The sequence below is a fragment of the Vicugna pacos genome, chromosome 14, assembly GCF_048564905.1.
Source record: "Vicugna pacos chromosome 14, VicPac4, whole genome shotgun sequence".
NCBI classification, from domain to species: Eukaryota; Metazoa; Chordata; class Mammalia; order Artiodactyla; family Camelidae; genus Vicugna; species Vicugna pacos.
Window position 1 is genome coordinate 27,699,996 of NC_133000.1, and position 13,100 is coordinate 27,713,095.

Below are 13,100 nucleotides of genomic sequence, written 5' to 3' on the forward strand. Positions count from 1 at the left end.
CCCTTGTGAATAATTCTTCATATGCTTGAAACCTTGTAAATGTCACTGACACAGGTTTCTTTTTGTCTCAAGCGTTCCATTCATCTTCATTGTTCTTCTTAGAGCCCTCTTCGGTTTCTTACATTTCTGTTTCTGGTTGTGGTAGTGGTTCTCAGACTTCAGCATACATCAGAATCCCCCAGAGGCTTGGCTAGAACACTGACTGGCAGCCTCCCACCTCCCCCACTCCCATATTTCTGACTCCATTGAACTGGGGTAGACCTGGAGAATTTATCTTACAAACAAGTTTCTGTGGAATGTTGATTCTGCTGGTTAGGAAACATACTTAGAAAACTTCTAGATAATAGAACTCCAAATTAAGCAGCAGTCTTGGACAGGTCTGATGAATGTAACAGTTCTTTACAGAAGTAACTACCATCAAAGCAGTGCCTGCCCGTTCTTACACTAGATTATATAAGAAAAGTAGCTTTCTGGGTGGAGGGTGTGGGGCGCAGGTGTAGATCACTAGAGCATGTTCTGGATTATTGATTTTCCATTTTTTTCTCCACATGTCTTTAGGGATTCTCAGAACCCACCTCTGCTATAAGCTCATGGGGGAAGGTACTGATGAGACTTTTCTCTGCTTCCTCTACCTTCTCAGCATTTTTTGCTTCAAAAAGTTTTTCAAGTTGTCTCTTTAGAATTTCCTTTGAATGTAGCTAACAACAATAAAATATAACTTAAAATATTTGAATATAGAATTTTCTGTGCCAAATTTTATCCTTTACAATATTCTTAATGCTGATGTAGCTTTAGTTTATACACAAAGTGAGAAGATGCAAAATAAGCCCTTTTCACATGAAATAGAAATTAAATTGGATCTTCCCTTTCTGCTTTTCCTCTTTGATTATATTTTTTCTTTCATTACCTGCTGCTTTTTTTTTTCTTAATTTGCATTCTTTTTTATTGAAGTGTATAGTCAGTTTACAATGTTGTGTCAGTTTCTGGTGTACAGCATAAATTCATTACCTGCTTCTGACACCAAATATAATTCTCTTAATATTTTTGAAAATAACTGTAATAGAAATTTTAGAAGCAAACCCACAAAAATTACTCATTTTATTTGCTTTTAGTTAAAACTTCATACGTTAGATAAAAATATAACTACTTTTAGGCCAAAGTGAATGTTTAAGGAATGTATTTTTGACAAGAATTACTTAGCTTCTTTGTAAAATAAGACTAATACAATAGAAGTTACTTTATTTGTGTCTTTATTGGAGTACTTCATTACGCTGCACTTCAGCATGTTAATGGTAATGGAATCATTATAAAGACATGCTCCAGTTTCTAAATTATGTATCTTATAGTTCTTGTTTAAAATAAATTTTAAATTTAAAAAATTAAATTTATTTTAATCTGTGCATAAGATAAGCAGGGTAATCTGCCTGTTCCTTGAACATGTTAGATTTTAGTATATAAAATATTATTTTCTAATTTTCTTTTTATAGTCAAAAACGAATGAATGAAATAACTGGATTTTACCTAGTGATATTCCAGATAGATCATACTAGACATGAATTTTCCAAAAACTAATTTAGACCGAGTATGTAAAATGTGAGCTGGACTAGCTGTCCCAGGAAGAAGAGGCGTGGTTTTGATGTGCTTCAGATGTGGTGTGGCGAGGGAGACTGGAACACGAGGGCTGGTAGCATATTGCACACATTCAGATTTTAGAATTGTTGGGCTGGATTTAAATCCTGATTCTCCCGCTTGTTATAAGTTTTTGTGACTTCTGGCAAGTTGTTTAATCTTGCCAGATTTAAATTAAATGATATATGTGACGTGCTGAATGTAGTGCAATGTGTATGTCAGGTATTGAGGATTATGAGCCATCTAGAGTGGTGGTTTTGTCATGGAGATCTAAGAATGCATGAATATTTACTATGTCAGTTGGGTATTTTGCTACTGAAGGATCTCCAAGGGAATTCAGTAAATGAAGGAAGGCAAATGGATACTTTATAACTGACTGGGTTTTGGCCCCAAACCCTAAGGCAGAACTTTATTAGTATAAGAGAATCACAGTAGGCCAGAGTCCTGCTCTGACTATTTACACTAAGTTCCAAGCCTGCCTGTGATACTACTACTCCTAAGAGGAAGAAAGCCAAAGGAAAAAGTGACGTTTGGAGAGCATTTGTGCCAGTATTTAAGAGGCAAATACTTAAGCAGCAAGAGAAGAGAGCAGGCTGTCTTTCGGGGAGCTACTTCCATTAGTCTTGTGTGGTCCCTTTAAAAGGGCCCTGGTCCTGTGTCTTTTAACCCCATTGGAAGCTTATTCTTTAGGCCCCAGTCTCGAAATAGAATGGCAACAAATACAAGTGACTTTATTATTAATTAATATAACAGTTTTGTTCACATTCTTTTCTCTTTCCTCCCATTCTCTTCTCTTTCCTCCCATTCTCTTTACATTATTTTGCATTTCCCATATTTTCTCCATAAGGTTGCCCGTAACCCTGATGCAAAGGTTGCAGACAAATTTAAAATTGGTGAGAGTGGAAAGATGACAATTTTCTCCAGGCTTCTAAGCCTAAGCTGGAATTCCCCATAGGCAGTTTATGTTTGATTTTCAGGCCATAAAGATTATTAGCATGGAGCAATATGTGCTGGGGAAGCCATATGCTGCAACTTCTGAGTTTTTTAGGGCAGACTTTGTATTTCTAGATTTTACAAGGTCCTGGAACATGGTGGCTTATGAGCTAAAAATCATGGAAAAAAGTCTCGACAAAAAGAGAATAAAACTATACTTCCTATAACTGTTTAATATTTTTCACATTCATATCCAAGTTTAATATTTTGCTGTAGTTATTTTCATAGCTTTTGCCTCTGAAACAAGGTGTAGAAGTTAATTATAAAATATAGATTAATGTAAAAATGCTCTGTTATCAGTCCAGCTATATAAGAATTTTATGCTAATGTGGAGCTGTAACAGGAGACTTTTCAGATCTGTGTTTACTTTTCCATCTAAGTTCTAGGACTAACAGGTTGTATATGCCTTTTTAAATGTAAAACACTGATTAAAGACCTAAGTTTTCCAAATGGAAGTGACTTCTCAAAGCCTTAGCAATACTGACATCAACCACAAGATGGCTTCATTGCTTTAAAATTCAAAGTGAATGCCCTCTCACCCTCAGTATAGAACTTGGATATTTTTAAAAAGAAAAATGATTTTAAAAAGTTTTAAGTTTTAATTTAAATAAATTGTATCGTGTTTCATATATTAACCTATATGAACCTATTCTATGCCAAATAATACGATTTATCTGTGTTCCCTTTAGTGAATTATTAAAATTAAACATGCACTTTTAATTTTAGAAAAATGGATTACTGAGACGCTGATCTTACCATGCTTTATTTATAAGTGCTTATTGGTAATTATTAATAGGACTTCTGTGGAGTTTAAAAACAAACTGCACATAACAGTATATGTGTGACAGTATATGTTAGACGGATACTCTTCTGATACTTGGAAAACAAACTGTTCACTTTTTAAAAAAATTCTCTCACAGAACAAAAAGCTAGAGAGGTGAAGGATAGATGTATGGAAATAGGCAAATGACACACTGGAAGAAGTGTTGATTTTAACTTGAGTCCCACAATGTTTTCCTTGTAATTCACTGGCCTGATTGAATTATGTGCTGTGCCGTTACTTTGATGTAAACATTGATGCTTTTTATAAAGGGAATCTCAGGTTTGGGAAAACATATTCAAGATTATGTTATCTGTTTGTCAATTACCAGGCATTTATAATACCCTGTTTTTTAACTTTCTAAGGGGTAGAAATGTTTAGATCTTCTTCTAGTATAATACCACCATATTTATGATTCAGAAAGTTTTTCTTTTATCATTTATTTATTTATTTTTCCATTTAAACTCTCTTGATGTGTATGAATATCACTTGAAAAATTTGAGATCAGGATTAGGAACTCCTTCCCAAAGCTATTTCTTAAACATATTCCTGATGCTTTTGACTGCTTCCCTCTTGACCTTCCTTTATTGGTACAAGTTCCTAACTTAGGAGAACCCTGGTTTTCAGTAAACACGTCTTCACTTCCTCTTTCTCTTTATTGAGAACCTACTTTGTGCCAGGCCCCATGTTAAATAATTTATATGTTTTCTTCAGAGCAGCACTGAAAAATAGAAATTATTACAACCCTCTAGTTTACTTTAGAGTTAAGGGAACTGTAGCTTCTCTAAAATCAGTCTTTTGTTGCCACGGCATCTTAGTAATTGTCATGTGAATGGAATATCCTTCCCTCAGCTGCCAGGCAAACTGTCATTTATTGTTCAAATTCCAGCTTGAATGCCACTTCTCTTCTAATTAGCTTGATCTTTTCTGAACAGAATTAATTCCCATTGCCCTTTATACTTACATCTGTTTTTAGTATGTAACACATTTTATCACAGTTTTAGAGTGTGTAGTAAAAAGAAAACAGATTTTGGTGTGAGGCAGATCAGAGTTTGAATTCTAATTCTGCCCCTAACTGGCTGAGAAACCTCTGTCAAAGTACTTTACCCTCTGCTCTCAGTTTTCTCATTTAAAGACACATAAATGATCCGAATATACTTTTTAGTTCTAGAGGCAAATTAAATAACTTAAGTAAAAATCCTGCCACATTTTCTAGTGTATCTAGAATTGCTAAATAAATTATAGTAAAAACACAAGGAAATTTCTTTATCAAACAGTTTTTGAGTGTTTATTTGTGCTAAGCGCAGAGGATGCAGACATCAACAGGACAGCCCCTGCCTTCTTGGAGCGTGTAGCCTAATGAGAGATCAAGAATCCAGCAGTGTCAGGATAGTACCACAAATGCTATATTGGAAGTACATACAAGGAAGGGGCAGCCATCTCAGCTTGGGGAGCTTGGTAGGGTGAGGTGGAGAGGTTGCTTTTCTTGCTAGACTGTTAGTTTTTAGAGTTGTGGTTCTCAGTAAGGGAATAATAGGCAGATGTCCTTTGGGGGCATGTATAAAATCCTAGGGTGGGAGGGTGTATGTGGAATGTGTATAAAGATTATGTATCTATGTCCATGCATACATAACATGCATTCACACACACACCATATTTAGTGCTTCTGTTTTTATTTGGAAAATAAAACTACCAAAAAAAGATATTTTATTGTACAAACTATAGAAAATAGAGCTTGACAAAATCTTCTTGACTGATAATGGTACATGGAAAATAAATGTAGTTAGCATTTATGATTCCTGGAACCTGAGTTCTCTTCCTGTGTTTGAGGGAATTGTCTTACTTCCCATCTGGGTGGTGGTGAAGAAAATGCCAGGTACTTTTTCTTTCGCCTCCTTTGCCAGCTGTGCTGTGCACATGTACCTCAGCTCTGCTAGTCAGGTATAGCTGCACAAAGAAATGGGTTAGTTACACAGAAAAGTGGAAACTGTGGCGAATCCTCCCTAGTAATAGGAGAAGCGATGGCAAGGTTGAGTTTCCAGGGTAATCGCTACAGCAGTCCTGGGGAAGGAGTCCAGGGCTAGTGAGATTGGTGGTACGAGGTGTAGGGCTAGATGCTTGCCAAGTGCTGGATCATGAACGGTGATAGTCAGCATCTCTTCCTTATTTAGAGTTCAGTAGTTGAAATCAATCATGGAAATTGGCAGTGCTACAAATTAGGGCTTCTTTTCTCACCTTCCTATTCCCAAACTATTTTATCAACACACTGTTGCCATCAAACCAGTTCTGTGGTTTGATTTTCACTTTTTCTTGCTGTGAAGGCTACAAAGCTAGTTCTCTAATTCTTTTGGCACTTCTGTAGATTATCCAGTGTTTTAATTTTAAAATATTATCTAAGTTATTTGAAAGCAATTTTAATGTAATATTTGATATATACAAACATATATCTTTTGAAGCTTAATGATGAAGTGAGCACTGTGAAGGCCCAGCCTGACGTGAGAACTGGAACCTTACAATACCATTGTGCCTACCTACCTGCCCTAGCTTTTCCTCCTCCAGACACCGAGAAATGATTGCTGTGAATTTTGAGTTTAGCTTTCCTTGACTTTTAAAAGAAATATTTTAGTTACATAGGTAATTATTTCTATACAATATGTTTTGTTTTTAAGCTTTAAAAAATGATAACATTGCCTGCTGTAACTTGCTTTTATCATTCAGTGTGCTAGCTCATGTTGCATATACCTAATATTCATTTATTTTCTCTTTTGTGTAATATTAAGCTGTATAAACATATTTTATTTATTACTTTATTACCATAATTTACTTATTCATTGTCTTGTTGATGGACATGTAGGTGTGTTTCTTTCTTTCTTCTTTTTTCTTTAAATAGTAGATGCACTACTACTGTTTCTTGGAGCAAACCTGTGCGTTTTTCTTGATGCATGTGTGTAAGAGTTTGTCTAGGGAACGTAACCAGGAATTGAATTACTGTATGCTAGAGTAGGCCAATGTTCAACTTTACAAGATAATGCCAAATTATCTTCCAAAGTGGTTGTTCCAGTTTGTATTACCTTCAGGAGCAGACAGGAAATCCCGTTGATCCATGTCTTTTGTGGCACTTGGTAAAATAAAATTTTTCTAATCTTTTGGTTGTAAAATATGTTATTTTTTCCTCAGGCTGTTCTGTCCCTGACCAGCCCTCTCCCCAATATGAATTTTAGAATCAAATGATCAAATTTCTTAAAATAGGTCAGGTCAGTTTGATTGAAATTGCTTTGAATCTGCCTCTCAGCTTAAAGACAATTGACATCTTTACGATACCTAATTACTAGTGAAATACTGGTAAGCTGCCTCTCTGAAGAGAGGGAGAAAAGCCCTAGTATGTAGTATTTGCCACTATTCATAGTATAACAATTCCTGCAGTGGCTGATTTTAAGCTGTACTGTGAAATCACCGAACTGGAGTTGGGAGAAATGCTGGTAACAGGCACTTGTGAACTGGTCTGAGGTGGCTCCAGCACACCCTTGGATGTATCTCTTCATTTATTTAGTTTTTCCATAAAGTTTTGTAATTTATTGATAGTATATAGGTTGCGTATCTTTTGCAAGCTTTATACCTGGAACTTTCTATTTTTGTTGTTGTAAATGGTGTTTTTAAAAACACTGTTTTTTTTCTGTTATGGGTACATAGAAAAGTAACTGATAATTGTATGTTGATCTTAAATTTGCTACCTTGTACTTACCATTCTTAATAATATATCTGTGTATTTTACGTTTTCTCTATAAAGAGTTTTGTCGACACTTTACATGAATAGAATCATACAGTATATACTTTGTTGTGTATGTATCCGGCTTCTTTCACTTAGTGTAAGGTTTTTGAAGTGAATTCATCACGTAGCATGTGTCAGTAGTTTGTTACTGTACATTGCTGAGTAGCATTCCATTGTGTAGATTTACTCCTTTTTCTTTCCATTCTCCAGTTGATGGACATTTAGATTGGTATTCATAGGTCTCTTTTATTGTTTTTCATTGCTTCTGAAAGTATGTTTATTGTTATTATTATTACTCGTTGAATTGTTTATTTGCATCTTTACTCTCTGCTTCCTGGTCAGTCTTGCTCAGTATCAGTTTCATTAGTCTTTGTTAAGAACCAATGCTAGACTTTGTTAACTCTCTTTATTGTATTTTTAGTTTGCTATTTTGTTAATTTATCTTTATTCTCTTCTAACCTTATTTGAAGTCATTCTGTTGTTCTTTGCCCAACTTGTTAGTTTGACTCATTTATTTTCCTTTCTTTTCTACTATAAGCATCTTGAGGCGGCTTTTCTCCTGCCACTGCTTTAACCATATCCCAAAGGTTTTATACATGGTATTTTCATTATCATTCAGTCCTAAATATTTTTCTGTTTATGTTGAGATTTCTTTTTTGCCTGTTTTAATTATAGAACATTACCCTTTTTTTCTTTTTGTTATAGATTTCTAATTCAGTTATATTGTGATCAGAGAATTTGGACTGAAAGATAGCTGTATTTGAAATTTTGTAGAGGCTGGCATTATGGGTTGATATATATTTATCACTGTTGCATATTTGCTTAAGAAGAATATTTATTCCCTAATTAATGGGTTCACAGTCTTATTATAAATTCTTTAGATTAGGCTTATTTATAGTCTGTGTTTGATAATTCCAAATTCTCAACTCCTTAGAACCTTAAATTAAAAAAATTTTAAAAATGATTTTCAGGCTTTGTGGCTTTTTTCCTTGTGAGTGTCATGATATTTTCTTGTGATTTTATATTTCTTGATATTCCTGTATGGGAATCCTGGGCACCTGAATCGGGAAAGCTGATGGAAGGGGTATATGGAGCTAATGGGGTGCTGCTGACTTGCAGTGAGTTAAGATTCTGGCTGAAGTAAATTTAACTACTTTTCCACTAAGCTGAGTCTCTGAGTTGCAGTGTTGTTACTGTCCGAAGCGAACAGATCTCTGGAGGAAAATGTCCTCCAAATTGAGGCTTACCATAGATACCTACATAGGTGACATGGGGAAAGTTATGAGATTTCTAACATTATGTAAACAGTTCCCTTTTGCTCCAGTTTTTTTGAATCTGATACCATCCTTAGGATGGTACAGGGTGTGACAAAAGATACTTTTTTTTTTATTCTCTTCCTGCTTCACTCCTATGTTATTAATATCAAATTTTGTTAAAATTATATTGAGTTCTTTTGACAGAGCAAAGAAGTAGGGAAGAAAGAGGGCATCATAAAAACTTACACTTCAGGCTTTCAAAGCAGTTACGATCAGAACCACTATTTCTTATTCCAAGGCAACTTACTAGAATCATTACCCAGTTGCTTGGATCGTAAGGTAGGGTGTGAATAGTTTCTTTCTGCGTATATGGCCCTGTTTCTAGGATTGATGGAAAATGTGATGCTTATGTTGTTAGGTATATATTGAGAAATTTACTTCTCAAGGAAATTGATAAGATTATAAAAAGAAATGACCAGCAGATTTTTCATAGTATCGTAGAATGTCTAAGTATAGACAGATTCTTGATTCCTCAAAAATTGTCAATTTTAACTGTTTACCTAGGTGTGATCACCTGGATGTGATAGATGAGTGGTTCTATGTCATCCAAGCTTTGGCGAGTCTGATTTTAAACAAGAATGTTATTTAATATGATCAATAAATTAACAAAGTTATACTGTCATTTAAATCTGATATTCCACATTGGTTGGTATGACTAGTTAGTTCAGGTGACAGAGTTGTCCATCTACCTAAGGAGAGGAAGGAATGAAGCCTGGATGAATTTTTATTTTGACCTCAGAGAATATTTCTGGCAGATACTTGATACTGTGTGTTAGAATTAGAGATCTTTCTTCTTCTTTTTTTTTTTTTAACATTTCTTACTGATTTATAATCATTTTACAATGTTGTGTCAAATTCTAGTGTATAGCACAATTTTTCAGTTATACATGAACATATATATATTCATTGTCACATTTTTTTCTCTGTGAGCTACCATAAGATCTTGTATATATTTCACTGTGCTATACAGTGTAATCTTGTTTATCTATTCTACAATTTTGAAATCCCAGTCTATCCCTTCCCACTCCCTGTCCCCTTGGGAACCACAAGTTTGTATTTTATGTCTATGAGTCTACTTCTGTTTTGTATTTATGCTTTGTTTGTTTGTTTGTTTGTTTTTAGATTCCACATATGAGCGATCTCATATGGTATTTTTTCTTTCTCTTTCTGGCTTACTTCACTTAGAATGACATTCTCCAGGAGCATCCATGTTGCTGCAAATGGTGTTACGTTGTCGGTTTTTATGGCTGAATAGTATTCCATTGTATAAATATATGACCTCTTCTTTATCTAGTCATCTGTTGATGGACATTTAGGCTGTCTCCATGTTTTGGCTATTGTAAATAGTGCTGCTATGAACATTGGGGTGCAGGTGTTATTTTGAAATAGGGTTCCTTCTGCATATATGCCCAGGAGCAGATTTAAGTTTTTTATGGTAATTTCTTTTACTTACTCCTGTAAAAGAAAAAAATCAGACATTAAAGAAATCTTTGGCAAAGATTAATCTTTATTTTTTAATTATTTTCATTTAAAATTGGTATCTTTTTTTTACTTTAGGGTTGCCCTTGACACGAGTTGAACAAAGAATTTGAAGTTAATATTCATCCAATTTTGTGCATGCTTTTAGATGATTTTAGATTCAGGGTTAAAGTTAGGATTTAGAATCTTAGAATCTTAGCATTTTATTCTATTGTGTTTATTTGGATCTAGTAATTCCCTATTTTTGACTACAGAGTATAATAAACTGAATAATAAAAAAAATCATTATGTCTGCTATTTTGCTTACTGTATTGTGGAACTAGTCTTAAGGCCTGCTGAGTCAAATTGAGAATTGACTAAAGACTGTGTATAATTTGGGAGTTTCTAAGGAGGCTCTAAGAAGTAGTACCTCCTTTTCTACTTCGGTTTGGAATCAGTTGAGAAGTAAATATGTGGCAGATATGGGCCAAAATATCAACCTTATTATTGATAAAAATTAATTTGGAAGATGTGTTGGTGGGAGAGCCTAGTGAATACATTAATTGAACCACAAACCCAGCAGACTTGTACACTCACTTATGGCAGTGCCAGTCCAGTGAGGAGGCTGAGTAGGTACCTCCTCCTTCAGGGTCCCTACCTAGATCCCAAGAAAAACAAGGGTGAGGATGAGCCCAAAATATGCAGTATATTCTTCCCAGTCAGGTGAGTCATTTCATAAATGGGTGTGTTAGTTTTCTGAGGCTTCTGTAACAAATTACCACAAACTTGATGGCATAAAACAAAAGAAATTTATTCGTTCACAGTTCTGTGGGCCAGAAGTCTAAAATCATGTGTCAGCAGGATTGGTTCCCTTTGACGTCTCTGAAGGAGAGTCTGTTTCATGTCCCTCTCATAGCTCCCAGGAGCTATGGGCAGTATTTGATGTTCCTTGGCTTGTAGATGCGGAACTCCAGTTTCAGCCTCCATCTTCCCCTGGCCTTTTTACCCAGTGTCTTTGTGTTTATTTCCCCTTCTCTTCTAAGGACACTCATCATTGCATTTGTCCTAATCCAGGATCATCTTATCTTTACATAGCTGACCTTAACTGGGCATACCAAGTCTCTTTCCCCAAATAGGGTTATGTTTACAGGTTCCAGGTGGACGTATCTTTTGGAGGGACCATTATTTAATCCACTAAAAGGGATGGAGAGGCCAGGAGTTGGAGTAATTAAATAAGTAAAGATGCTGCCTGCTGGGAAACGTCAAGAGTTGGGAGCAGGTGTTCCTCCCTAGCATTCCTCAGCTTTTTGTTCTCATGGTCAACCAGATGTAGGAGGTTAGCAAAAATGGCCCTGTTCCTACCCTCTGATTGCGTTCTTGGCATTAACTTCAATCTGTGTTTCTTTGGCAGAATCTTTTAAAATCAACTGTCCATTTTGTGATCATTAATGGTTAAAACTAGGTAATATAGTCTGTATATTCGTTTAACTGCACACAGATGAAAGTCAGTTTGTCACAACACATTGAAAGCAAACAGACCAGTGAAGCTGCCATGTCAACATGCTCAAGGTGTAGAACTCCCCAAATTCTGTAAAGATGCCTCGTGACTTGTATGTTGTACTGACTGGGTGAGGGTACCCTTATCGCTCTATTATGAAATACTAGGAATGTCTAATTTCTTTCTTACTGAGAATTAAATAGAAACAATTATTTCCTTCCCACACTTCAGTGAATGTGTGTTCCCTGCTGTGCGTGAGTCTCATTTTGGAACACAGGCCAGGTCTAGATCATCATTCATTGTCTAGTAGAACTTTGTGCAGTGATGGAGACAGTCTGTATCTGTGTTGTGCAGATAGAGAACACTCACAATGTGACTATTGTGACTGAAGAATTGAATTTTTAATTTTCACTCAATTTTAATTAATCTAAATGTAAATTTAAATGATTGCATGTAGTTTGTGGAATGTATTGGGCAGCATAGGCTAAATATTTGTCAATGTCTAGGCTAAAACTATTAGAAGTAGTAAAATAAAGAGAATAATGAACACTGTAATAACCATAACATGCCTATGGTTTAATTTAAATATCTTAATTTTAATGACATTAGCAAAAGTAAAAGTAAAAGTTTATCCTAAATTAGTAGCTTCTTTCTATTTGTTAAAGATTTTGGACTTCTTTCAACTTGGAGTTTTTTTTTATAACTAAAAATTGGACGAAATTTTAGTCTCTTTTCTCTAATTATATTCTCTAGGCCTAAATTTATAACAAAATTATCCTTGTGGGCAAAATACTGATAATAGAAATTTGTCGAATTGGGAATCATTTCACATTTCTGTTTGCTGAAAATATAAATTAACTAATGTACACAGAAAGGTTTTACTTAAAAGGCTATTTATAACAAAAAAGTAGCTTTTCTTCTTTGTAAGTATGATACTACTTAAAGGTATAATATTTTATAATGTAAAAAGTGTCACTTTATGTTAAAATTTATTTTTCAAACAGGTAAGCAGATTTTGCTCATTCCCCAGTTATGCCATAAACATTTTATTATACAAAAACTTTAAACTTAATAGCTAGTTAGTCCATCAGTTTTATTTTTGCCTTTGATTGAAATATGGCTAGAGAGAACATTCATCTACTTACTGCCAAGGCATACAATATAGCATTAGATTTAAACCTACTTAAAAAGGAAATGTGAAAATAAGTCAAATAAAGCTCACACTTCTTGGATTTTATATAGTTTAAATTTTGGAGTGTACTTTTTATTCCAGAAGAGGGTATACTTTAAACTTGATGTTTTTGAACAGAAAACATTCCTTTCAATTGTTGCTGTAAAGTTGATGTCCCTTAAAAAATGACCAAATTCTTTAATTCCAGAATGTCCCTTAATGTACATGGGTAGAAAAGGGGGATGTAAGTGAACAATTTAGAGCACTTAAGACTAAAAATATCTTTTATTATACCTTTAATCTAGAAAAATGACTTTTTCCCTAAAGTTTTCTTTTCATGTTACTTTCTGAAAATGAATTCAAAATTATGTATTAAAGTCTTCAAGAGACCCTTTTGAAGTTCTATCTTTACAAAATAAAACCCACACTGATGTATATAACAGTTT

The 13,100-nt window shown here is 34.5% G+C and overlaps 1 protein-coding gene across 4 annotated transcripts in view; it reads left to right on the forward strand.

Moving 5' to 3' along the window:
- The window catches only part of TDRD3 (tudor domain containing 3), a 153,558-nt gene that overhangs the window by 55,022 nt on the left and 85,436 nt on the right, over positions 1-13,100 (forward strand). The gene's annotated exons all lie outside the window — the stretch shown is intronic.